Source organism: Cervus elaphus, chromosome X, assembly GCF_910594005.1.
Source record: "Cervus elaphus chromosome X, mCerEla1.1, whole genome shotgun sequence".
NCBI classification, from domain to species: domain Eukaryota; kingdom Metazoa; phylum Chordata; class Mammalia; order Artiodactyla; family Cervidae; genus Cervus; species Cervus elaphus.
Window position 1 is genome coordinate 71,577,880 of NC_057848.1, and position 24,224 is coordinate 71,602,103.

General features: G+C 45.5%; 2 pseudogenes; one reads left to right on the forward strand and one right to left on the reverse strand.

The window, feature by feature from the left end:
* The window catches only part of LOC122688978, a 735,084-nt pseudogene that overhangs the window by 342,862 nt on the left and 367,998 nt on the right, over positions 1-24,224 (reverse strand).
* On the forward strand, positions 6,185-7,082 carry LOC122688976 (annotated as a pseudogene).

Below are 24,224 nucleotides of genomic sequence, written 5' to 3' on the forward strand. Positions count from 1 at the left end.
AGTCGCTTCAGTCGTGTCTGACTGTGATGCTGTGGACTGTAGCCCACCAGGCTCCTCTGTCCATGGAAGTCTCCAGGCAAGAATACTGGGGTGGGTTGCCATTTCCTTCTTCAGGGGATCTTCCTGACCCAGGGATTGAATCAGCATTTCTTATCCTGCTTTGGCAGGTGTGTTCTTTACCACTAGCACCACCTGGGAATCCCTCTCACAGAAATTAAGCCCTTGTCAGTCACATCTTTGGCATTTTCTCCCAGTTACTCTGGCATTTTTTTCCCAGTTACCATAAACAAAACAAAAAGACAACCTATGGACTGGGAGAAAATATCAATGATGTGATTGACAAGGGTTTAGTGTCCAAAATGTATAAACAGTTCATACAACTCAACAACAGCAAAAAAAAAAAAAACCACTCAATTAAAAATGGGCAGAATTCCTAAATCTTTCTTCAAAGAAGACATATAGATGGCCAATAGACACATGAAAAGAAGCTCAACATCACTAATTACTAGAGAAATGCAGATCAAAACTATAATGAGATACCACTTCACAACAGTGAGATGGAGTCATCACAGACATTCTCAGGTGTACTTTCTGCATGACAAAGCAGAGGAAGTGTGGAACTTAGGAGCAAGACACCGTTGAATTTGAACTTAGCTGCAGTACTTCCAAACTATGTGACTCTGGGCAAGTTATTTGGTGAGATTGAGTCTCATTTCCCTCATTCATTAAAACAAGGGTACTGTACTTGAAGAGCTGCATATAAAATGCTACGATCAATATATGGTTGCTATTATGTGAACATATTCTTATTCTTGAGCTTATGTACTTCTCCAGTCAATGCTGTCTGGTACACAGGTACTAAAAAACCCATGTTATAAATAATGAACCTAAAATTCAGAGAGGCTAAGAATTTGCCTCAAATCACAACTAATTGGCTGACTAGAGCCCAGGAATCTGTACTTTCAAGATCCTTTCCATGGTACCACACATCATTCCTCCATCCCAGGGATGGCCCCAGGTCCAAGCCTTCTCTAGTTACATACCTCCACCCCCTTCAAAATCATAATAATAAGAAGCCATGAATTATCAAAGATTCGAAGGAACTTATCACCCCAGAATCCTAAGTTTCCACAGTCTTTACTCTTCTCCCAAGCCTTCCTTCTTAATGAGCTCCCTGGGAGTGGTAGATGGAATGACTGCATGTCTCCTTGAGGTGAGGTTATGTAGAAGGCAATCACCTCCTTTTGGGTCCCCACTCTTCCTCATCATTGGAGTAAATCTTCAGAGGCCAGTGATGGTAGCTGAAGAGTGAGACAAACTTGGGACCCAGATGCCTTGGGCTACATTGAAAGATTACTTCTCTAAAGGGAGAAAGAGAGAGGTGTCTGAGATGACAACCACAGTCACAATTCTCAGGGTCTAGTGATTCCCATCAGCTCCCACATAAAGCCTGGAAAGTTTCTTTCCTCACTTGATATGAGACCTCTACTGAGCTTCCTACCTCCATCTTCCTCCTCTAATCACCAAGGTCAATGAGACTGACGAGAAGATGCCTGGACTCATTAATGGCCACCCCAAAGGTCATCATCCCTTTTCTGAGTAAGTAGCCATTATATTCAACCTCATCACTATGCCTTAATCCTACAAATCCTGATGTATTCGAAGCTGAGAGATCATTTTGCAAAACACCCTCTTTTTACAAGGACATAATATGAGGTTCAGCATGGCTGAGACTACAAACCAGGTCCAGTGGTCTCCATACTTCTCTGTTTCTCCTTCCCCATTTACATAAAAACAAGAACGATTTGTTCTTGGTGGGTAAGACCCCAAGGAAGGAAGCTCTGTACTTAAGATAGGATAGATGTAACTGCCCTGATGCTGTCAGGTAGAATCCAGCTTCTGTTGGCCCAGTCTAGCCCCTGGTTGTCCCCAAAACCAGAGCTACTGTGGAAGGCTCCAGATATTATGGCCTCACCCCAGCCTCTGAGCATCTTCAGAACAGTATGGGCCATAAGTTGGCCCATAAGGCTAGTAAGGGGAGATTGAGGTATTGGGTAAATCACTCCCTTTCAGAGCCTCAAGTTTTCCCTACGTAAAGCAAGTATGTTGTTTTCAAATACATCTTCCTAATATTTCTTGAAGTAATGCAATGTGTAAAACACTAGATAGCAGAATTGCTCCAATAAAAGAGGAAGAGACCTAGAGTCCTTTCCATTCAGAATTCCATTCAGCTTCTTAGCCCCTCTTGGCATGGCCTCTGAGTCCCCCAAGAAAGCACAGTTTGGAAATCTATGAAATGGATAACTTCTTAAGATCACTTCCATCAACAACCTAAATTTTTACAAATTTCCCCCAGAAGTTAACAGTCTAAAAGAAAATACTTGGCCATCACATAGGGAGCTTCAGGCATGCCAAACAGTTGTTCCAAAAGGTGACTATAGATGGTGGAATGATGCCAAGTCCTACTGGGTAAGGTTTGGAAGAGACTGGGAAAATTTCACCCAGAGAATAAGCCTGGGGACATGTTGCTACTTGGTTCTTCTGAGCCCCTTGGTTGGCATGCAGTGAAAATGTGCTGAGTGAATTATGAATCAGTGAATCATACCATGAAGGAAAAGCATAACTAACATCACTAGCAAAGAGTAAAGTCAGCTAACAGAGGATGCTGGTACTGACAGGCTTAGTAGAACCCTTGACTCCAGCATTTCAATCCAAGACATAGACATAATCTGGTTTTGATTGTGAAGGATCAAGGGACACAATTTAGGAGGCAGCAGACACTGTTTACTAGCACTGCTACAGTTGGATGACCTAGCATCTGTGTTCCTGATGGGTTCATGCTCTGAAAAGTAGAAGAAAAGCCCCCTGAGTTCAAGTTAAGACTTGATACAGTATTCTTTTCCTTATTCATAGAGCTCAGATGCGAAAGATTAACTTAACCACACACCTCAGTTCATGTTGCCAACACTGGGACCCTTTTTTGTTTTATTTGCTTCCTCAATCACACATGAATTTATATACCAACGCCCCACTCTTCCTGCCCTCCTCCATGGTGACATGCTTAATGTCATTAACTTTAAACATTGTGTATAGACAGACTTCCTGATTTGTTGCATTTTTAAATATTTTAAGCTATACCATGTGATGTTTTGATATACATTATGAAATGACTATCATGATGTTGCATTTTTAATGTATATATAAACCATTTTGTGCTATAGATCTCAATTATTGTCTTACTTTTTCACTCAGATTATGTTTTCAAAATCTATCAGTATTGCTATCAATACTTCTAGTCAGTTGCTTCTAAATAGCTGCATTTGGGACTTCCTTGGTAGTACAGTAGTTAAGACTTTGCCTTTCAAGGCAGGGGGCACGGGTTTGATCCCTGATGGAGGAACTAAGATCCCACATGCCCCGTGGCCTGACCAAAAATAAAATTAAATAAATAAATAGGTGCATTGTACCCCTCAGCACTCTTCTGTCACATTTGCCATCCCAGTGATGGACACCCGGATTGACGTGAGCACCCCATGACCGTGAATGAGTGTGCAAGAACATCTTCATTCATAAGCTTTTATCTGCCTGGATGGGAATTTCTCTGGAATACCCACATAGGAGCAGGATTATTGTATCATGAGATGTTCTTGAAATTTTGGTATAATTTACCTTCAAACCATTTGGGGTTGAGGTTTTTTGAGAGGAAAATGGTTTTGATTATCACTTCTATTTTTTCAATTAATTAATACCTTGTTTCCCTGGAAAGACCAATTTAGTTCTAGGTATGCACCCTGTTGTTTCTTTCTCACCTCCAGTTTAGCACTTACCTCCCTTCAAATGACCACTTCAATCTCCTCCCCCTAAACACACTAGTCCCCTTACCTTCTGCCTGGCTCCCTCTAGACTGCATCTACTATTTTTTAGCTGTACCCACTTTGGTACAAAATACTAAAAAGAAATATTAATAGTAGTATAATTAACATTTGCATAGAACCTTGTAGATTTCACTCAGTCATGCCTGATTCTTTGCAACCCCATGGACTATAGCCCACTGGGCTCTTCTGCCCATGGAACTTGAGTGTAGATCTCAAACACTTTTCAAATATGCCATCTTTTTTTTCCTTTTACAATATATTCTTTTTTATTATGGTAAGATATATGTAGCATAAAATGGCCATTTTAACCATTTTTAAGTGTTCAGTTTAGTGGTATTCAGTACATTCATAATGTTGTAAAACCTCACCACTATCAAATATGCCATCTTATTTGAACTGAATAATAAACTTCTAGAGATGATATTTTATTTTCCCCATTTTTCAGGTGAGAAAATAGATTAAAACATAGAAATATTCCCAGGGGAAATAGCAAGTATCTGAACCAGAACCAATTCCCAAATCACCAAATTTTCCCATCGACTCTCCTGATCCCTGGAGACTAGTCTCCAAGTTGCTAGTGTAAAACCCACAATCTTGCAAGGGGTGATCAGGGGTGATGTACCTTGTTCAATCTGTCAGTATTCAACATGCCGCTACGATGAGCCAAGTCCTTTGTGAGTCACTTAAAACAATGGGGAGTGAAACAGATTTGAACCCTGCTTTGGTAGTGCTTTCATCATAAACCTCTCCAGGTGGTGTCCATGCCCTAGTGGTCCCTTTCAATTTGGACCAAGCATTAAGTATCTCAGAGAGGAAGGAAATACTTCAGAAAACAATGCTACTGTATGCACCTACTTGTTAGTGATTTAAAGGAGAAATAAAAAGTCTGAGTTATCCTAAGCAGGGCAGTGACTTTCATCCAAGATCACTAAGCATCAAAAACATACCATTAGTGCTTTGCTTTGCTTTTGACCCTTCAAAAGGATCAGAAAGATTCTGAGGACGCAAGGCATACAGGATGTGCCATGCATGCATGCTAAGTTGCCTCAGTCGTGTCCGACTCTATGTGACCCCATGGACTGTAGCCGGCCAAGCTCCTCTGGCTATGGGGATTCTCCAGGCAAGAATACTGGAGTGGGTTGCTATGCCCTCCTCCAGGGGATTTTCCCAACCCAGGGATCAAACCCATGCCTCTTACATCTCCTGCATTGACAGGCGGGTTCCTTACCACTAGCACCACCTGGGAAGCCCACAGGATGCAGACTTCCTCTAACTCAAAATCTGCATCTCTAGCTCTACCCTCACTTTTCTGGGAGTATTTGACCACCACTTGCAGGCTTTCCTTTGTGCTGTTTTCTCTGAAGATAATCCTGTCCTTAGGAAGGGTGGACACAGAGAGTGCATGGTCTGTAACTCAGTGGTCCCATTATCAACCCAGATGACTGCTAGCTGCTTCAAACTCTATGTCCCAATCAGTTCTTGTCTTGTTCTCGTTTGACTGAGTTCCAACTTGGTAGATAGATGACTAGGGCATCAATTCCTACCAGACTGGAATCAATCTCCCCTGTTCTTGCCTTTGGGGGACAGAAATGACCTATTTCTGAGGCTCAGCACCTTCCTAATAAGATCACTGTTTTTTTTTTCCCAGAATGCTGCATATTCTCACATTTCCATGGCACACACTACCACCCTTCGGATGCTTCTTGCCTATAGCAGCACCTGCTGCTTAGTTCCTCTATTTCTTCTTTGATGCCTACCCACCTCCCTAAATCACCAGATTCAATGTTAGTTAAATAGACTCCCTCTGCCAGAGACATTTCTCCAATTTGCCACTCACCCTTGACAGTTCTCTACCCAGATGGAACTTGGTGTCCATCACCAGAATCATCTGGCCAGGAGGCAGCTGAAGATTAGCATGCTGATTAATAACTGAGGCCAGACACAGCAAAAGGATATCTTAGATACAGCTTGGGAAATCAAGCAAAATGATCTTTTCTGAACATGTTTTTTTGACCTTTACCATTTACTCAAAGAAAATGGGTATTAGGTTTTATCTTTTGGATAAGGAACAAGAATTGAAGTACCCTGTTCAAGATGAGTCAGATTCAAAGTTGGAATTGAAATCAAGGTGTGCCAAAACCAATCATATGAAGTTATATCATAGAATATATGGTGGTACACATGAATGACTCCCCTCATGGGATGCACAAGCTGGAATAAGCTATGCAGTATCTCCTCTACCAGACTGAAGACTCCAAACCACAACACATACCTAATATTCCTTTATATTTTTTATTTTCAGAGGGTCAATGAGGGGAAACCAGAACCACATCACTGAATTCCTCCTTCTGGGACTGACCAGTGACACCAAACAGCAGATGTGGCTCTTTGCCAGCTTCCTGGTGATGTACCTGGTCAATGTGGGTGGCAACTCAGTCATCATTGCAGCCATCTGGGGAGATGCCTGCCTCCACACCCCCATGTACTTCTTCCTCTCCAACCTGTCCCTGGTGGACATCTGCTTTACAACTGTCATTGTGCCACAAATGTTAGTGAACATGCTGACTCAGAGAAGGACCATCCTCTTTGCCCAGTGTCTAGCCCAGATGTATTTTTTGTGGTCTTTGGCATGACTGACAGCTTCCTCCTGGCTGCCATGGCCATGGACCGCTACGTGGCCATCTGTCACCTATGGCGTTATACCACCACCATGAACCCCAAACACTGCTTCCAGCTCATGACAGCATCCTGGCTGGTGTCCCACCTCCTCTCCTTCACCCACACCATCCTCATGGCCCACCTCTCCTTCTGTGGGCCCAGCATCATCCACCACTTATTCTGTGACGTACAGCCTCTGCTGATGCTCTCCTGCTCTGACACCTCTGTCAATGAGCTCTTGGCCTTCACAGAGGGCTCCTTTGTGATCATGATTCCCTTCATCTTCATCACTGTCTCTTATGTCTATATCACCTGTGCTGTTCTGAGAGTCCCTTCTGGGAGAGGCAGGTACAAGGTTTTCTCCACCTGTGGGTCCCACCTCACAGTTGTAGCACTATTCTATGGAACTATAATATCTGTGTACATCCGCCCCTCGTCCACCTACTCAGTGATAAAGGTCCATGTGATCACTGTGACCCTTTTATCTATAGCCATAGGAACAAGGACATGAAACAGGCTATGAAAGAGCTGATGAGGAAGACAGATTAGCATAACTTCTAGAAGTACACCTCAGCATTCATTCATTCAATATGAACTTATGAAACAGGGACTTCCCTGGTGGTCCAGTGGCCAAGACTCTGAATTCCCAAAGCAGGGGACCCAGGTTTGATCCCTGGTCAGGGAACTAGATCCCACATGCCACAACTAAGACCTGGTGCAGCCAAATATAAATAAATTCATATTTTTTTAAAAAGAAAAAGAATTTATGAAATACCTGTTCTGTGCCAAGAATTGCATTCAGTTGCAAAATTCAGTTGCAAGGATAAATATCACAAAATATTGAAGTATATTGCAAGGATAAAATATTGCAAGGATAAATCAATGGTAGCTCTTGTCTTCAAAATTAATCACAGCTCAGTAAGGGAAAGGAGACACCTGCAATACAAGGTTATTATACTTTTGGTAAAGACAAGTAAGGCATGGGTATTGATGGCCTACTGTATTATGCACATGGTTTCCTTCTTTTTCTTTCATAGTCTCTGGCTCTTGTGGGACACATACATGACCAGGGCTGTGCAATATCTGTCCTGATGCAAAGCAAGGAGAAACTTCCTGAGTCGGGTGTTTTAAATGTTAGTTACACGGGTCAACTCACAAATCTTCCCTTATCTCTGAAACAATCCCTCAAAGCTACCTAAGAGGATGCCTCCCAGGCTTAAGTTCACAGTATACTAGCTAGTGGTAAAGAATCCACCTACCAATACAGGAGATGCAAGCGATGTGGGTTCAACCCCTAGGTCAGGAAAATCTCCTAGAGAAAGAAATGGCACCCCACTCCAGTATTCTTGTCTGGAAAATTCCATGGACAGAGGAGCCTGGTGGGTTACAGTCTACAGGGTCACAAAGAGTAGGACACACTTGACTGACTGAGCACATGCATACACATTTCTGCCCAATAAAACATAATTCTCAACTTTTGGGTTGTGCTTCTTCCTTTTTTTCAGGCAACAGCACAAACCATGCTTATACAGATTTCTCCTAGCCAATGATTAAGCATGCCAGGAGTACCAAGGCAGGCTTATCTCCAGAGAATTACAGGACTCTTCTGGTGGATACTTTTGATTCTAGGACACCCTCCGCACCACTCACCCCTGCATTGGCCTAGTCAAAATTTTCTTGGCGCTTTGCTGCAGTCCTATCCCATCCTTTTTCCTTCTCTCTTTTCTTCCACAGGTCTCAAGGCTTGAAAGATCTCTGATTTTTCCTGCCCCCTCCTCAACAAATATCTCACACACTAAATCCTGCCTTGGCATCTGCTTCTCAGAAGACCCAAACTAATGCATTAACCAACACCTTGCAAACAGTTCTACTCATTGGTAGATACCCTGTAGAAAGTTGAACAAGCACACCAGGAGATTGTACAAGAATTCATGAGTGCAGCCATTCCAAATGCAATAAACTGAAATTCTGACCTCATTTATTGTGATTTTCCTGTCTCACCTATGAAACAATCTAATAACTTAATACAAAAGAAATAATGGGGGAAACTCCAGTTCTCCAGCCTTTTCTGCTAAAATAATAAAGGTTAGGCTGTCACTAAAATATAAGTAGTAGAACAAAGGAATGATAAATGATTGTTATTGTGGAGTTGTTCTCTTTAGAGGATGGTGGTCTAAAAGTTTCTCCAATTTCCCTGCAGAAATATTTTTTAAGAAAAAGTGAACAATGGAAAATGTCATTTTCCCCTCATTTTTTAATAATAAAAAGAGGAGTTCTACTTGAGATAAAGAACTATTTGGGGGGAAATGGCAAAAACCTGGCAACAAACTAAAATGTCCATTAAGATCGGAATGGAGGGACTTCCCTGGTGTCCAGTGGTTAAGACTCTGTGCTTCCACTGCAGAAGGCACATGTTTGATCCCTGGTCTGATAACTAAGATTCCACATGTAGCATGGCTTGGCCAAAAAAGAAAAAAAGATCAGAATGGATAATATAGTACAATCACACAATATAATTAGAGTCCACACTCCCTTAGCTGCAGTTCTAAAATTCAACTTAGTCACTTTGCTGTACAACAGAAATTAACACAACATTATACATCAACTGTACTTCAATTAAATAAACTTAACTCACAACTCTCAAGTTGTGCATCTTTTTTAGTTGACATGGCTAATGGCTGGACAGTCCCACTGCAAAACTACAGAAGGTGATATTAAGGACCGGAAGCATAACTTCCCTTGTGGGTCACTGGGAGTGGTGGCAGGTGGCATCATGAGTTACTGGCAATAGTGGTAGATGGGGTCATGGGTCAGTGGGAGTGGTGATCGCTAGGGTCACTTTACCCTCTGGTTCAAGGACGATGTATCTTACCTCATGGGGGAGCTAAGGATAACAGATGTGGAGCATGTCTGGTCCCTGGAGGGTGAAACCCCAGCACCACGGGCTCTCATATCCCAGTGTGCACCTCACATGTGCTTTGTAGAGGCCATTCCACTGCTCCAAAAGACATGCTATTAGAGTGTCTCTTGGTCCTGGGTGATTTTGTGAAATGTTCTGTGTCAGTCAGTCCTGCATTCTGTGAAACTTCAAATAGTGTCACCATACAAGGTGCTGCAAGAAGGAAATTGAAATCCACATCTAGAATGTGTACCTATCAATTTCAGCAAAGATGAACCTCTCCCCCTTCAAGGATGGAAGTGAGATGTTGTGATCAACTCACCATTAGTGACTCATGGTCTTCTTGACGGACAGCATGACATTGAGGATTCAGCATTAATCTGTTATAAAAATAATATAATTTTATATATAGAATTTAGTATGTACAGAATTATATACTATATATAAATAGTATAGAAAGGCAACCACATCAGGATGGGTAGGCTGGGTAGACTCATGGTTTAGTCAAGAGCCGTACCCTGGGTGGGCAATGCACAAATGGTAGGATAATCACCACTGCAGATATTCTTCCCAGGAAGTGAGGGGTCTGAGCCCCACACTGGGCACCTAGCCTATAGGTCATGCACCAGGAAAACATGCCCACAAACATTTGGGTTTGAAAGGAAGCCGGTCTTACTCTTAGGAGGGCCAGACAGCTTTAGCAGCTAGAACCTCTGCACTTCAAGGACATACAGAAAATCTCACCCACTCCAAGACCCTGTGTTGATGCAGTAATTTGAAAAAGCCTGTGTGAGACACACCTGCTCATCTCAGAGAGCTCCAGGAGAGATAGTAGGTAAATGGAGCTCACCCTAGGGCGGAGATACTGGTGGCAACCACTTGAGGGCGCTCATTCTACTAAAGGACATGGGTGCTGGCAAGTGCCATTTTGAAAACCTCCCTCTTGCTTCCTAATAGCAAGACATTTCAGCCCCACCAGGCAGTTTGCTGGCATCAGTACCTGGAAGAAGCAGACAAAACAAATAGGTGAGCATGGCCACAGCCCCACCCACCAGCAGGCCAGCTGTATTAGGACCCTTAGAGCCCCGCCCCCCTGCCCCCCGCCACACACACAAGACCTGGCCCTGCCACCAGGGTGCTCAGGATGGTGCTTCACCCACCAGTGTGCCTGCACAAGCCCGGGGACCTTCAGCCCTGCAGCCAGAGGTCCAAACCCTGCCCCATCCACCAGTGGGCTGGCACCAACTTCAGCAAACTCAAGGCTGGCAACCAGAGACCCTGGGACCAGCTCTGCCTATCAGCTGGCTGGCACCCATTCCAGGACCACATGCTCTGCAGCTGTACAGCTTGCCATGTCAGGTCCAAGCCCAACCACCGGTAGGCCAGCAATAGACCCAGGACCCCATAGGAGCTGGATTTTCAGATGAAAGGGTGTCCTGACACCCTGGACCCCAAAACCAACTGTGTCAGGAATGAGCCTCACACAACAGCAGGCTAACACTAGATCTGAGAACCCTCGTCCCTGTCACTATCTACCCCAGAACACTGCTCCACCCACCAGTGGGCTGGCACTAGCCCTGTGACCACCCAGGTCTCAGTAACCAGACACCTTATGACCCAACCGCACCCATCAGTGATTAGCAGTCTCTGCACAAGGCGAGACCCAGCAACCAAGCAGACCAGGGGTCAGCCATGCCTACCAGGCTGCCCACACCAGTCAGCCTGCCTCAAGAGAGGGGACCATGCAGTCCCCACGGGGGCAACACTAGAGCATATATCTCTGGTGACAAGAGGGCAGGGGACTGCTGGGATGCACAGGTTGTCTCTTTCCAAAGACCACTACTCCAAGATCAAGAAATAAAACCAACCTGCCAAAGATATAGAAATAAAAAACTAATTAGAAAAAATGAGGGGGCAGAAGAATATGTTCCAATTGAAGGAATAAGATAAAGCCCCAGGAGAAGAACTAGGTGAAATGGAGAAAACAATCTACCCAATAAAGTCTTCAAGGTAATGATGATAAAGATGCTGAAAGAATTTGGGAGAAGAATGAATGTACATAGTGAAAAGTTCAACAAAGTCTGAGAAAACAAAACAAAGAGCCAAACAGAGCTGAAGAATGCCACAGCTGAAATTAAAAATACACTAAAAGGTATCAAGAGTATATTAGATGATACAGAGGAACAGGTTAGAAAACTTGAATAGTGAGTAGTGGCAATCACTCAAGCTGAACATATAAAAGTTAAAGTGAAAGTCATTCAGTTGTATCTGACTCCTTGCAACCCCATGGACTGTAGTCCATGGAATTCTCTAGACTAGAATACTGGAGTGGGTAGACTTTCCCTTCTCCAGGGTACCTTCCCAACCCAGGGATCAAACCCAGGTCTCCCACATTGCAGGCAGATTATTTGTCAGTTGAGCCAAAGGGAAGTCCAAATCAAGTTTTAAAAATGAGGACAGTTTAAGAGGCCTCTGAGACAACAACATCAAACACATTCACCTTTGCATTATAGAGGTCCCAGAAAGAGAAGAGAGAGAGAGAGAAATGGTTAGATAATATAATGTAAGATGAAATAGGTGAAAAGTTGCCTATTCTGAGAAAGGAAACAGACCTCCAATTTCAGGAAGCACCCAGAGTCCCAAACAGGATCAACTCCCAGAAGACCACATCAACACACATTGTAATTAAAATAGCCCAAATAGAATATAAAGAATGAATATTAGAGCAGCAGGAGAAATGCAGTAAGTTACCTACAAAAGAAATTCAATTAGGCTATCAGCTGACTTCTCAGAAGAAATGGTGCAGGCCACAGGGAGTGGTACTTTATTTTGAAAATGCTGAAAGGAAAACAACCTACATCCAAGAGTGTTCTACCCAGAAACCCTATTTTTCAGATTTGAAGGAGAGTTCAAATGTTCTGTAGAAAAGCAAAACTAAGAGTTCAGCACTGTCAGCTACAAATTCGCACTTACCAAGAGCATTGCCAACAACTGAACAAAAATGACTTTTGCCATCTGCCTCTATGGAGACTGAACCCCATGCTGCTGTAGCTGGTGACCTTCAACAATCCCTGAGGGAGTTCAGGGTGGAGTGAGGCACTCTGTACTCCAGGGAATCTGATGGGACAAGTCTTTAGATAGTTGGATGTTTTTAGGAACAGATTTTATGATCTCAATCCTTGCATCTCCTCATATCTAGAGAAGCACTAAATCCCTTCATGGTGACATCAGATCCTCATGACTAACAAAAACCTTTTGTAAAATGACTGCTTCATGGCACTGAACTCCTCCTTCACCAAAACCTTATATACTGACTTTCCCCCACTGCCACTTTGGAGCAGTCTCTCAGAGCTATCTGAGATGCTGTCTCCTGGGCTGCAGTCCTCATTTTGCCCCAAATAAAACTTAACTCGCAACTCTCAAGTTGTACATCTTTTTTAGTCGACAGCACCATGAAACAAGCTTTACAAGAAATTTTAACAAGACTTCTCAAAGTTAAAAAGAACAAGCCACAACTACAGTTATGAAAATTATGAAGGAAAATCTCATTGAAAAAAGCAAATGAACAGTGAAAGTCATAATCAACCACATATAAGCATGAAGGAAGAACAAATGATAAAAGGAAAATCATCTATATCCATAAAAAGTAAATGAGGGATACACAAAGCAAAAGGACATATGATGTCCAAACTGTTAAACATGGGGCAGAGAGTACAATGCAGTGTTGTTAAAATGCATTCGAATTTAATAAATCAGCAACTTAAAATAATTATAAATACATAACTGTATGCACACATATATGTGTGTACATATATAAACATGCAGCATGCATAAATCATGTATATTTATACATATATGCACTTATATAAACATACAGCAATGTGAAATGTTAGAAGCGTTCTTGCTAGGGACAAGTCCTAGAAGTATGTTATCTATCCTGTCTAAGAAATACGCATACTGAAAAAAGTTACTATTTCATATTGCAGCACGATCATCTATCTAGCAAATTCAAAGGAATGAGGACCTGGAATAGTCAAATGAATAACAAACTTCAGAAAAATAGGGGGTGGAATATTACCACAGCTAAATGAAGTGCTTTGCCCTGCAAGAGCAATAACCATGTAGAACATGTAATAGAAAATGCCTCATTTTAAAATGGCAGTAAATTTCAAAAGTTATCTAAAAAGAATCCTAACAAATATGTAGGCAAGGTCTTTAGGAGGCATTACACAAGCTTACAGAGAAGGCAATTGCAACCCACTCCAGTACTCTTGCCTGGAAAATCCCATGGGCAGAGGAGCCTGGTAGGCTGCAGTCCACGGGGTCGCAAAGAGTCGGACACGACTGAGCGACTTCATTTTCACTTTTCACTTTCATGCATTGGAAAAGAAAATGGCAACCCACTCCAGTGTTCTTGCCTGGAGAACCCCAGGGATGGCAGAGCCTGGTGGGCTGCCGTCTATGGGGTCACACAGAGTCAGACACAACTGAAGCGACTTAGCAGCAGCAGCAGCACACAAGCTTACTGGTAGACTCAGGTTCAAGAACTGCCAAATAAATAGAGCAATAGAGCATATCCAATGATGGGAAACAGAATACTGGGACAATGTCATTTCTCCTTTTGTATAGATTTACAGGATTAGTGCTATAAATTTACCTACCAAGAAGACAGTCAATCTTGAGCTTCTGTCTTCTGTTCCCAAAAGAAATCCTGAGAAACTAAGAAGGGAGAATGAATGAAGTAAAATGTATCTGGAATCAAGATTGCCAGGAGAAATATCAATAACCTCAGATATGCAGATGACACCCTTATGGCAGGAAGCAAAGAAGAACTAAAGAGCCTCTTGATGAAAGTGAAAGAGGAGACTGAAAAAGTTGGCTTAACACTCAACATTCAAAAAACTAAGATCATGGCATCCACTCCCATCACTTCATGGCAAATATAATGGGAAACATGGGAAACTTTGAGAGACTTTATTTTTGGGATTCCAAAATCACAGCAGATGGTGACTGCAGCCATGAAATTAAAAGACCTTTGCTCCTTGGAAGAAAAGTTATGACCAACCTAGACAGTATATTAAAAAGCAGATATTACTTTGCTGACAAATGTCCATCTAGTCAAAACTATGGTTTTTATAGTAGTCATGTATGGATGTGAGAGCTGGACTATAAAGAAAGCTGAGCATCAAAGAATTAATGCTTTTGAACTATGGTGTTGGAGAAGACTCTTGAGAGTCCCTTGGACAGCAAGGAGATCCAATCAGTCAATCTTAAAGGAAATCAGTCCTGCATATTTATTGGAAGGACTGAATCTGAAGCTGAAACTCCAATACTTTGCTCACCTGATGGGAATAACTGACTCCTTGGAAAAGACCCTGATGCTGGGAAAGATTGAAGGCGGGAGGAGAACAGGAAGACGGAGGATGAGATGACTGGATAGCATCACTGACTCGATGGACATGAGTTTGAGCAAGCTCCAGGAGTTGGTGATGCACAGGGAAGCCTGGCATGCTGCAGTTCATGGGGTTGCAAAGAATTGGACATGACTGAGTGACTGAACTGAACGAAACTGAATAACTATGTAGCTGTAGCCTGCATAGAAGCAGGTGACAGGATGGGTAACAGGAAAGTTTAAGCTTCTGCCCATGTTTCATTGTGTAAATTGGGAGACAGTGTCTCAGGCCACAGATGCCAGAAGCCACAGGGTAAGATCAGGACAGCACAAAGAATGGGATGATTGAGCCAGCAGGGCTGCAGCGTCTGTGCTAATAACCACTTGAAATCACCTCACCTTAGGGTGAGGACTGGCCTTTCCGAAATGTATGCTTTAAATAGCAGATGAAGATTGGACTAGAAATAAGAGAATAGCATTGAGCATCAGAGTGAATCAAGCAGCGTAAGAGTAGATGTTCTTTCTTGAAATTTGGCAAGATGTGAAATATATTTCTGACTCTGAATGTGGCTCAAGAGAGTGAAAATCAGTGCTCTGAACTATGAAAAGTTAGAAAACTTGATTCAAAAGACCTCTCCAGACCCTGCTGCTCAACCTCTTCCATACAGAGAAGGAATCTTAGAACAAACTAAGTCTGGCTGCAGGCAGAGAGGCAACACTGGAAAGTGTGCTTCCTCTGGGACCCTCCTCCGCAGTCAGGGGTGCTGCGCCCCCCACCCAGCTTCCAGTCTGGGATGCAGAGTCACTCTGTGCTCATGGGGCAGCTGGACAGAGGCGCAGACCTGACCTGGAGGGAGCCCGTTGCAGCCAGCCTTTCCTCAAGGTCTCCCAAGTGAGGACCCTCAGGAGTGAGTTCTGGGGAGGGGGCATCTTCCCAGGGGGTCCAGAGAACCCAGCTCCACTCCCAGCTCAGCCCCGGGAGTCCCTAAGCCACGGGTCCCCATGTGATGTCACCTGATTTCTGTCTGCCTCAGAGGTCTGAGAAAATGTGGGCCTGGGTCTGGGAGGAGGGTCCAGTCCCTCAGAGAGGAAGCTGGTGCCGGCCCTATGAGGGAGTCAGGGGGAGGAGCCTGAGGGAGGATTAAGACCTCACAGGATCCGAGTCCTCCCTGGGAGACCCTGAGCAGGCTCATCAGAATGGGTCCCTCCGTCCCACCTCAGGGGACCAGAGAGGAAGGGCCTGGGTCTCAGGGCAGAAAATTCAAGTGGGCAGAGGGACAAGCCCAGTTCCTGAAGGGAGCCAAGATGAGGAGCAGAGGGAGGAGTGAAGGGCTCTTGGAGCCCAGAAAAGTGGGGCAGTAGGAACATGGGGCATCCCGGAGAAGCCCACTCCTGATGTCAAGCCTGGGAGGACCCAGGTGGATGAGCACGTGGCAGGGTGTCCTGACATTTGCATTAGGTCTCAGCCAGACTAGGACTTGATGCAATGGGGGTGGGAGTGGGGGTTCAGGTGGGCAAATGAGAAGTCTAGGGACTACTGGGACTGAAAGTGAGGACCCTGAGGGAGAACTGAGGGGACCCTGGACTCCAGAATATGGGTGAGGGTGGAGTGTCCCAGAGAAACTGGCCCTGCCCTCAGCTGTGGGAGGCCGCAGGGTGAGATAAGCACGTGGCAGCCTGTGCTGACTTCCTCATCTGGGTCCCAGAGAGACTGGGAACCCGGGATGGGGTGGGCACTCAGGTGGGCCGGGGGGTTACATGCGAACAAAATGAAAGTGAGGACACTGAGGGAGGACTTAGGGGGCCCCAGGCCCCAGAACAGAGGCGACTCCAGCAAAACACGCCCCTGCCGCCAGGCGTGGGAGACCGCCAGGTGAGAGGAGCAAATGTGGTGTGTCCCAACTTCTGCATCAGGGTCTTAGAGAGGCTGGGGCCCTGGTGTGGGGAGCGGGCTGTCTGGATGAAGACAGGCCACCCAGGACCTGCAGGGGTATTAGTTGGAGACCCTGAGGGAGAGTCGGCCCCTGGACTTCAGAACCCAGCAGCCCCCTCTTCGTCCCTGCTGTTACCTTGGAGTCTGGGCATCTGGCTCCAAGTGCAGCCCCCTGAGGGCAACCTCTCCATTTGGATCACCTGAAGGTCTGGGTAGAGGAGTCAGGAGGCTGCAGGTGGGCAGAGCAAGGGGTCTGGGCTCTGTCAGACAGTGAGGGAGGACCCCGAATAGGACTAGGAAACACTCCCTCCTAACCTCAACGCCTCGGGGTTTATGGGGCCTGAGTCCAAGGGACTCCAGGGTGAGCCCAGGTGGGAAAGGCCTGAGCCCACCCATGGGGAGGACTGCCGGGTCCCTCCCTCAAAGAGAAGGGAACCCACCTGCAGGGCGTCAGCTGTACCCCGGCCAGAGCCCAGCAGGAAGGCCAGGGTGATGTGCTCTCTTTTTGCCAAGGTGCTTGGAGGGCTCTGGCGGGGGTGGGGGGGCTCGTGGGAGGCTCTGGGAGGCTCAGGCTTCTAGGGGAATCCGTCAGCATGGGTCAGGCCAGGCTGCATGGCAATCACACCGAAGGTCCTGAGGACATAGTGAAGAGGCAGCCTCCCCCAGAAGAGAAGAGGCCCTGCGTGTAGAGTTAGGGGGGAATGCAGGGGGAGGGGTGTGCCTAATGTGGAAGGGGACCTGGAGGGGGAGGACGCTGCAGGGAAGCCATCTGGGGAGCATATCTGCTCAGCAGCAGGAGGAGCCCCTGAGTCACCAGGAGTCAAGGTGAGAATCCTGAGGAGGAGTGGGGGACCCCAACCCCCACCACAAACAGGGGGCCACAGAAATCCCTCCTGCCAGCCCTAGGAACCATCAGAGCCCTGAGGCCCACCAGCTTACCTAGATGGTTGGTCAATGCCAGGGGGCCTTCCTCTGAGGGTCTGGCTTCAGGCCCTCACAGAGGTCAGGGGGAGCACTGGGGAGACCCCTCTTCATACACAGTACTTGGAGCCCAGCCTGCCTTGCCCCTTTGGTCACCCTGGGGTGGCCCAGAAGAGGTGGGTGCATTGGTGCTCTCATTTCCGTTGTCATGAATGTTAAGGCCGTTGCTTAAGGAGATGGGTCACAGTCAACAGAGGGCACTGCCCTAGGCCTTCCAGGGTGTCAAGGTGGAGACTGAGCCGACTGCCTATTGTCCCAGCACAGAGGGACTCAATAGAGTTTGGCCACCCCTTGTTGTCCCTTGTGAGCCCTGTTAGCCCCTGGGCAGGCATGACCAGTATTCAGGGCCTCTCTGTTTCTCCCTTTCAGTACAGGGAATTTGTCTTGAGAATTTTGCCTCAGGGCAAGTCAGGAGGACCCAGACCCTGGCGGGAGGAAGCAGAGAACCCTTTGTGAGCACAGGGGGGACCACTCACCTCAGGACAGGGGGAACCTCGCTGAATACAGCCCAGTCCTCCTGTCAGCACCGAGGGGCCCAGCGCCATGCCACAGTCTACAGCTGAGGTGCCCCCTTGTTTCCTCTCACAGGGGCTCCAGGAGCCCAGAGATGAAAGCACAGGTCTGAAGCTTGTGTCCGCAGGTTGCAGAGCAAAGGAGGCCCAGGCAGTGCCAGGAGTCTAGGTGAGGTATGTGCCCTGAGTGTGCAGTGGGGGCTCCCATCCCAGAACAGATGGGACTCCACAAGGCCCAAATTTCCCCCACCATATCAGCCCCAGGACCTCGGACTGTGCTGACTATACCCCTGGGAGCCATCTCACTTCCTCCTTGGAGTTAGCAACAGACAGCCTGCCCAGCAGGAGCACCCCTGTGAGGCCAGAGAGCACCCCTCAAGAGGATACCTGTCAGTGGCCTGTGTCAGACCACCCAGGGTGGATTTCTCAGCCGAGGCCGTGCACAACCCCTCTCTCCCCCAGGCTTGTGGTCCCCATCTGTCCCCCTGCCTCACTTCTATCTGTGGTTTGATCCCAGTCATCATGCCTGGAATGAGCGAGCTCCACAAGGAGAGTGAGGCCATACTTCAGGACCCAAGGGAGGCTGAGAGCCCAATGGAGGCACAGTTCATTTGGGTGGGGGAGGAGGAGGAAGGGGAGGTGGAGAAGGAGAAGGAGATAGAGGTGGAGGAGGAGGAGGAGGTTGCATCCCTTTCCCCCTCCTCCTCACTTTACTCCTCCTCCTCTGTCCTATTCCTGGGCACCCTGGAGGAGCTGGAGTTGGCTGATGCTGAGGCATCTTGTCCCCCTCCCCAAGACCTCTGCGTGCCTTCCCCTCCTCCCCTGCCATGGCTCCCGCTCCATGGAGCCAATCCGAAGATGAGGCCTCTAGGAGCCAAGATGAGGAGGGGCCGAGCACTGGGCAGAACCAGGAAGGTGCCCAGTCCACGCACCCAGACCCATTGCATCTGCTGGTGGTGGAGCTGGTGCGCTTCCTGCTCCTCAAGTATCGCACCAAGGAGCCGACCATGAAGGATGAGATCCTGAACATGGTCCATCAAAGAAGACGGGCACCACTTCCCTGAGGCCTTTCGCCAAGCCTCGGACTGCCTGCAGCTTTTTGGTGTGGATATGAGGGAGGTGGACCACACGAAGCACACCTACGTGCTAGTCCCCACCCTGGGCCTCACCTGCAATGGGATGGTGAGCGATGGGCACAGCATGCCGAAGACCAGCTTCCTGGTGGTGGTTCTAGGCATGATCCTCCTGGAGGGCAACTGTGCCCTTGAGGAGGATATCTGGGAAACCCAGAATGCCATGGGTGTATATGCTGGGAGGGAGCACTACATCTGTGGGGAGCCCAGGGAGCTGCTAACCCAAATGTGGGTGCAGGAGGGATACCTGGAGTACCAGATGGTTCCCCACAGTGACCCTGCTCACTACAAGTTCCTGTGGGGTCCCTGGGCCTATGCAGAGACCAGCAAGTGGCACATCCTAGAGCATCTGCTCAGAATCAATCAAGGGGCTTCCAGGTCCCTCCCACTCCCATCTTCAAAGGCTGAGAGGGAGGAGGAAGAGGGGCCCTGAGCCAGAGCAGCAGCCAGGCTCCTTCCAGGCCTACATCCAACAGCTTGTCCTGGGGGCAGGAAGTGAGGCTGACCCTTCCCTCTGTGATTGGAGAGGGAGCAGTCAGCCTTCTCAGTCGTAAGGGCCCAGGCCAGTTGGGGGCACACAGTGTGTAGCATCTTTGGGTTCCTTCTTTCCACAGTGACATGGAGATTCATCTCTGTTTTCTTTAGGAATTTTTCAAATGTTGTTTTTTTTCAGCTGAAGTCTTAATAAACCTCAGTATCTAACTTTTTGAATGCCATTGATTACACATGTATTGGTACTTACTTAGTTTAAGGATAGGAGTTTTGCTGTTTTGTAAGAGAGATTGGGAACTCTCTTATTTTATTTTGTGACCCTGAAGAAGCTAACATTTCATTGGAATAGAGATTTTCTTGGAAATGAGAAAGAACTTAATAAAATTGATAGATGTCAAGAAATAGCAAAATTGGGAATTCCCTGACAATGCATCTGTTAGGACTCAGTGCTTTCACTGCTGGGGCCCAGGTTCGGTCCCTGGTTAAGGAAATAAGATCCCCAAAACAACTGGACATGAGGAAAAAATAAAAGGAAATAAAGAATAAAAATTTAAGTTAATTCTAAAATCTTTTGTCCTCTTCTCTGTCATTCTATAAAACTAAAATATCTGTGTTTCATTGGATTTGCATGAGTTATTGAAGAAAGTAGGATAAAATTGGTCTGAGTGATTAAGCACCTTGCTCACTGGCTTATTTATTCCCCAGAATTTCATGGAGTCTCTGCTCTATGGAAGGCCCTTGTTAGCAGTGGGGACAGTAGGAGAAGCAGAACACGCCCACACCTAGAGTGATGGTCTAGGAACCAAAGTCACATGAGGAAGGTGTAGAGACATCCCCTAGTCCCACAGAACAAGGAAACAAGGGGCGGGGAAGAGGGGCTCCAGGAGGAGAGCTCAAGTGTTGGTGCCTGAGCCGGGGAGGTTTGGGGCTTTGGGAAACTGGGTTCCTTCTGTGGGAGGTGATTGTGATGAGGCTGGGTGGTAGTATTGTAGCAAAAAGGAAAACAAGAAGAATGAAGTGGTTTTTTTGTTTGTTTGTTTCCCCCTTTCCTGAGAAGAAAGAATGTAAAGAGAACAGGAACCAGGCCTGAACATTCCTACTTTTTTTTTTTTAACATTCCTACTTTTTAAACTTTAATTGCTCCTAACTCTGTATGTCTGTAACCAAGACTGCTTTCCTGCCCCATAACTCTACAGGAGCTATGAAAGTGTGAAAGTCACTGAGTCCAACTCTTTGCAACTCCAAGGACTATATATATGTATAGTCCATGGAATTCTCCAGACAAGAATACTGGAGTGGGTAGCCTATCTCTTCTCCAGTGGATCTTCCCAACCCAGGAATAGAACTGGGGTCACCTGCATTGCAGGCGGATTCTTTACCAGCTGAGCTACCAGGGAAGCCCACAGGAGCTATACTTCACATCTATTTTTCTTTGACTCTATGCTAAATACATCGTGTATCTGGTGATTACCCTTACAACACCCTTCCTCTTGTAGTTACAGATCAGAAAGAAGGCCACAGAGTCTCCAAACTGCCAGGCTCAATTAATGGGTTACTGAAGCCAGTCTATGACTGACTTTGAGAGGAAGAAATCAAGATCTTAACACCTTTGTTCCTCATCACTGACTGGGAGCCCTCATCTTATATCAGCCCCTAGATTCCTCATGGACAGGAGGCTCAGTTTTTGAGGCATGAGCCTGCTTTGTTCCCCTCTCTGCTGGCTGAGAATTAAAGCCACCTTTCTATTGCCTCCACACTCTGTCTCCATGTTTTTTATTTGTCTTCAGTGGACAGAGAAAGCCAAGATTTTAGCCAGCTGCAGTGGCAACCCTCAGACCTGCAGATGGTGTGTCTTGGGGATGAGGGAAAGTCTGAAAGGGGACATTGCTGAGCAGTGTCCTGTGGAATCCTGGGTAAAAGCAGAAAGATCTCTTCCTGGGGAAAGAAAGGAAGTTGGCCTGGGTGCCTGTTGCATTGCATTTGAATGGAGGTAGGGAGCAAGGTGTTTTATACCCACATCTCCAAGTGTTTCCTCAGAAGAAGAGTGACTCCCCCCTGATGTGAGGCCCAGAACCTGCTGAACAGAAGGTCTTCTTCTTTGTCTCAGAGAGCCAGAGTCGACTCCAGGAAACTGACCAAATAGTTGTTACCTTGAGTGTTACTTGACCAATGTTAAACAAGGTCTAGAATTTTGTAGGAATAAAATGAGTGAAAATAGTGGTTTGGATGCAAGAGGAGCTGCCAAAGAGGGAAGGAGTTGATTAAAAATTCCAGCTGGAAAGAAGCACTGTTCAACTTCATTGAAGTGTAATTTGAATACCATAAAATTCACCCATGGAAAGGTATAATTCAGAGATCTCCAGTCAGTTTCATAAGTCATGTAGCCATCATCACAGTCCAATTTTGGAACATTTCCATCACTCAGGAAGATGACCTCTGCCCACCTACAGTTAATCCCTGATTTCCCAGCCCACTCCCATGCAGTCATTGCTCTCCTCCCATCTCTACTGATTTGCCTTTCCTGGAAATTGCATAGAAAAGGAGTAACATGACTTATTTCCTTGATCCATGCTGTACCACAGGTTTGCCATTCTTTTCTTTTTATTCCTAACCAGAATTCCACTGCAAGGATATGTGAAAACAGATTTAAATTTTGATAAATTATACTGTATTGATTTTTTTTCCTTTCATGGATTAGGCTTTGGTGTTGTATTTGGGAAAATATTGTCTAAAGCAAAGTCATGAACATTTTCTACTATGAATTAATTTTTGTGTATGTTCTGAGGAAATGGTGTAAACTCACATTTTTTTGGAGGTGGATCCCCCTTCTCTCAGCTCCAATTGTTGAAAAGTGGATTTATTCCTTCCATGTAGATCTAGCACCTTGAAAAACATCCATGGACCATAAACAAATGAGCTTATTTATGAACTCTCAATTCTGTCCCATTGAGCTCTACATCTACCCTTACAATAAAATTGTATTTTCATCTGTATGTCTTCTTTGGAGAAATGTCTGTTTAGTTCTTTGGCCTATTTTTTGATTGAGTCATTTATTTTTCTGGTGGAATTGAGCTGCAGGTGTTACTTGTATATTTTTGAGATCAATCCTTTGTCTGTTGCTTCGTTGCTATTATTTTCTCCCATTCTGAAAGTTGTCTTTTCACCTTGCTTATAGTTTCCTTTGTTGTGCAAAAGCTTTTAAGTTTAATTAGGTCTCATTTGTTTATTTTTGCTTTTATTTCCAATATTCTGGGAGGTGGGTCATAGAGGATCCTGCTGTGATTTATGTCGGAGAGTGTTTTGCCTATGTTCTCCTCTAGGAGTTTTATAGTTTCTGGTCTTACATTTAGATCTTTAATCCATTTTGAGTTTATTTTTGTGTATGGTGTTAGAAAGTGTTCTGGTTTCATTATTTTACAAGTGTTTGACCAGTTTTCCCAGCACCACTTGTTAAAGAGGTTGTCTTTTTTCCATTGTATGCAAATCAAAACCACAATGAGGTACCATTACACGCCAGTCAGGATGGCTGCTATCCAAAAGCCTACAAGCAATAAATGCTGGAGAGGGTGTGGAGAAAAGAGAACCCTCTTACACTGTTGGTGGGAATGCAAACTAGTACAGCCACTATGGAGGACAGTGTGGAGATTCCTTCAAAAACTGGAAATAGAACTTCCATATGACCCAGCAATCCCACTCCTGGGCATACACACCGAGGAAACCAGATCTGAAAGAGACACGTGCACCCCAATGTTAATCGAAGCACTGTTTATAATTGCCAGAACATGGAAACAACCTAGATGCCCATCAGCAGACGAATGGATAAGGAAGCTATGGTACATATACACAATGGAATATCACTCAGCCATTAAAAAGAATCCATTTGAATCAGTTCTAATGAGATGGATGAAACTGGAGCCCATTATACAGAGTGAAGTAAACCAGAAAGATAAACACCAATACAGTATACTAACACATATGTATGGAATTTTAAAAGATGGTAACAATAATCCTATATGCAAAACAGAAAAAAAGACACAGATATATAGAACAGACTTTTGGACTCTGAGGGAGAAGGCGAGGGTGGGATGATCTGAGAGAATAACATTGAAACAAGTATACTATCAAGTGTGAAAGAGATCACCAGCCCAGGTTGGATGCATGAGACAAGTGCTCAGGGCTGGCGCACTGGGAAGACCCAGAGGGATGGGGTGGGGAGGGAGGTGGGAGGGGAGATCGGGATGGGGAACACATGTAAATCCATGGCTGATTCATGTCAATGTATGGCAAAAACCACTACAATGTTGTAATTAGCCTCCAACTAATAAAAATAAATGAAAAAAAAAAACAAC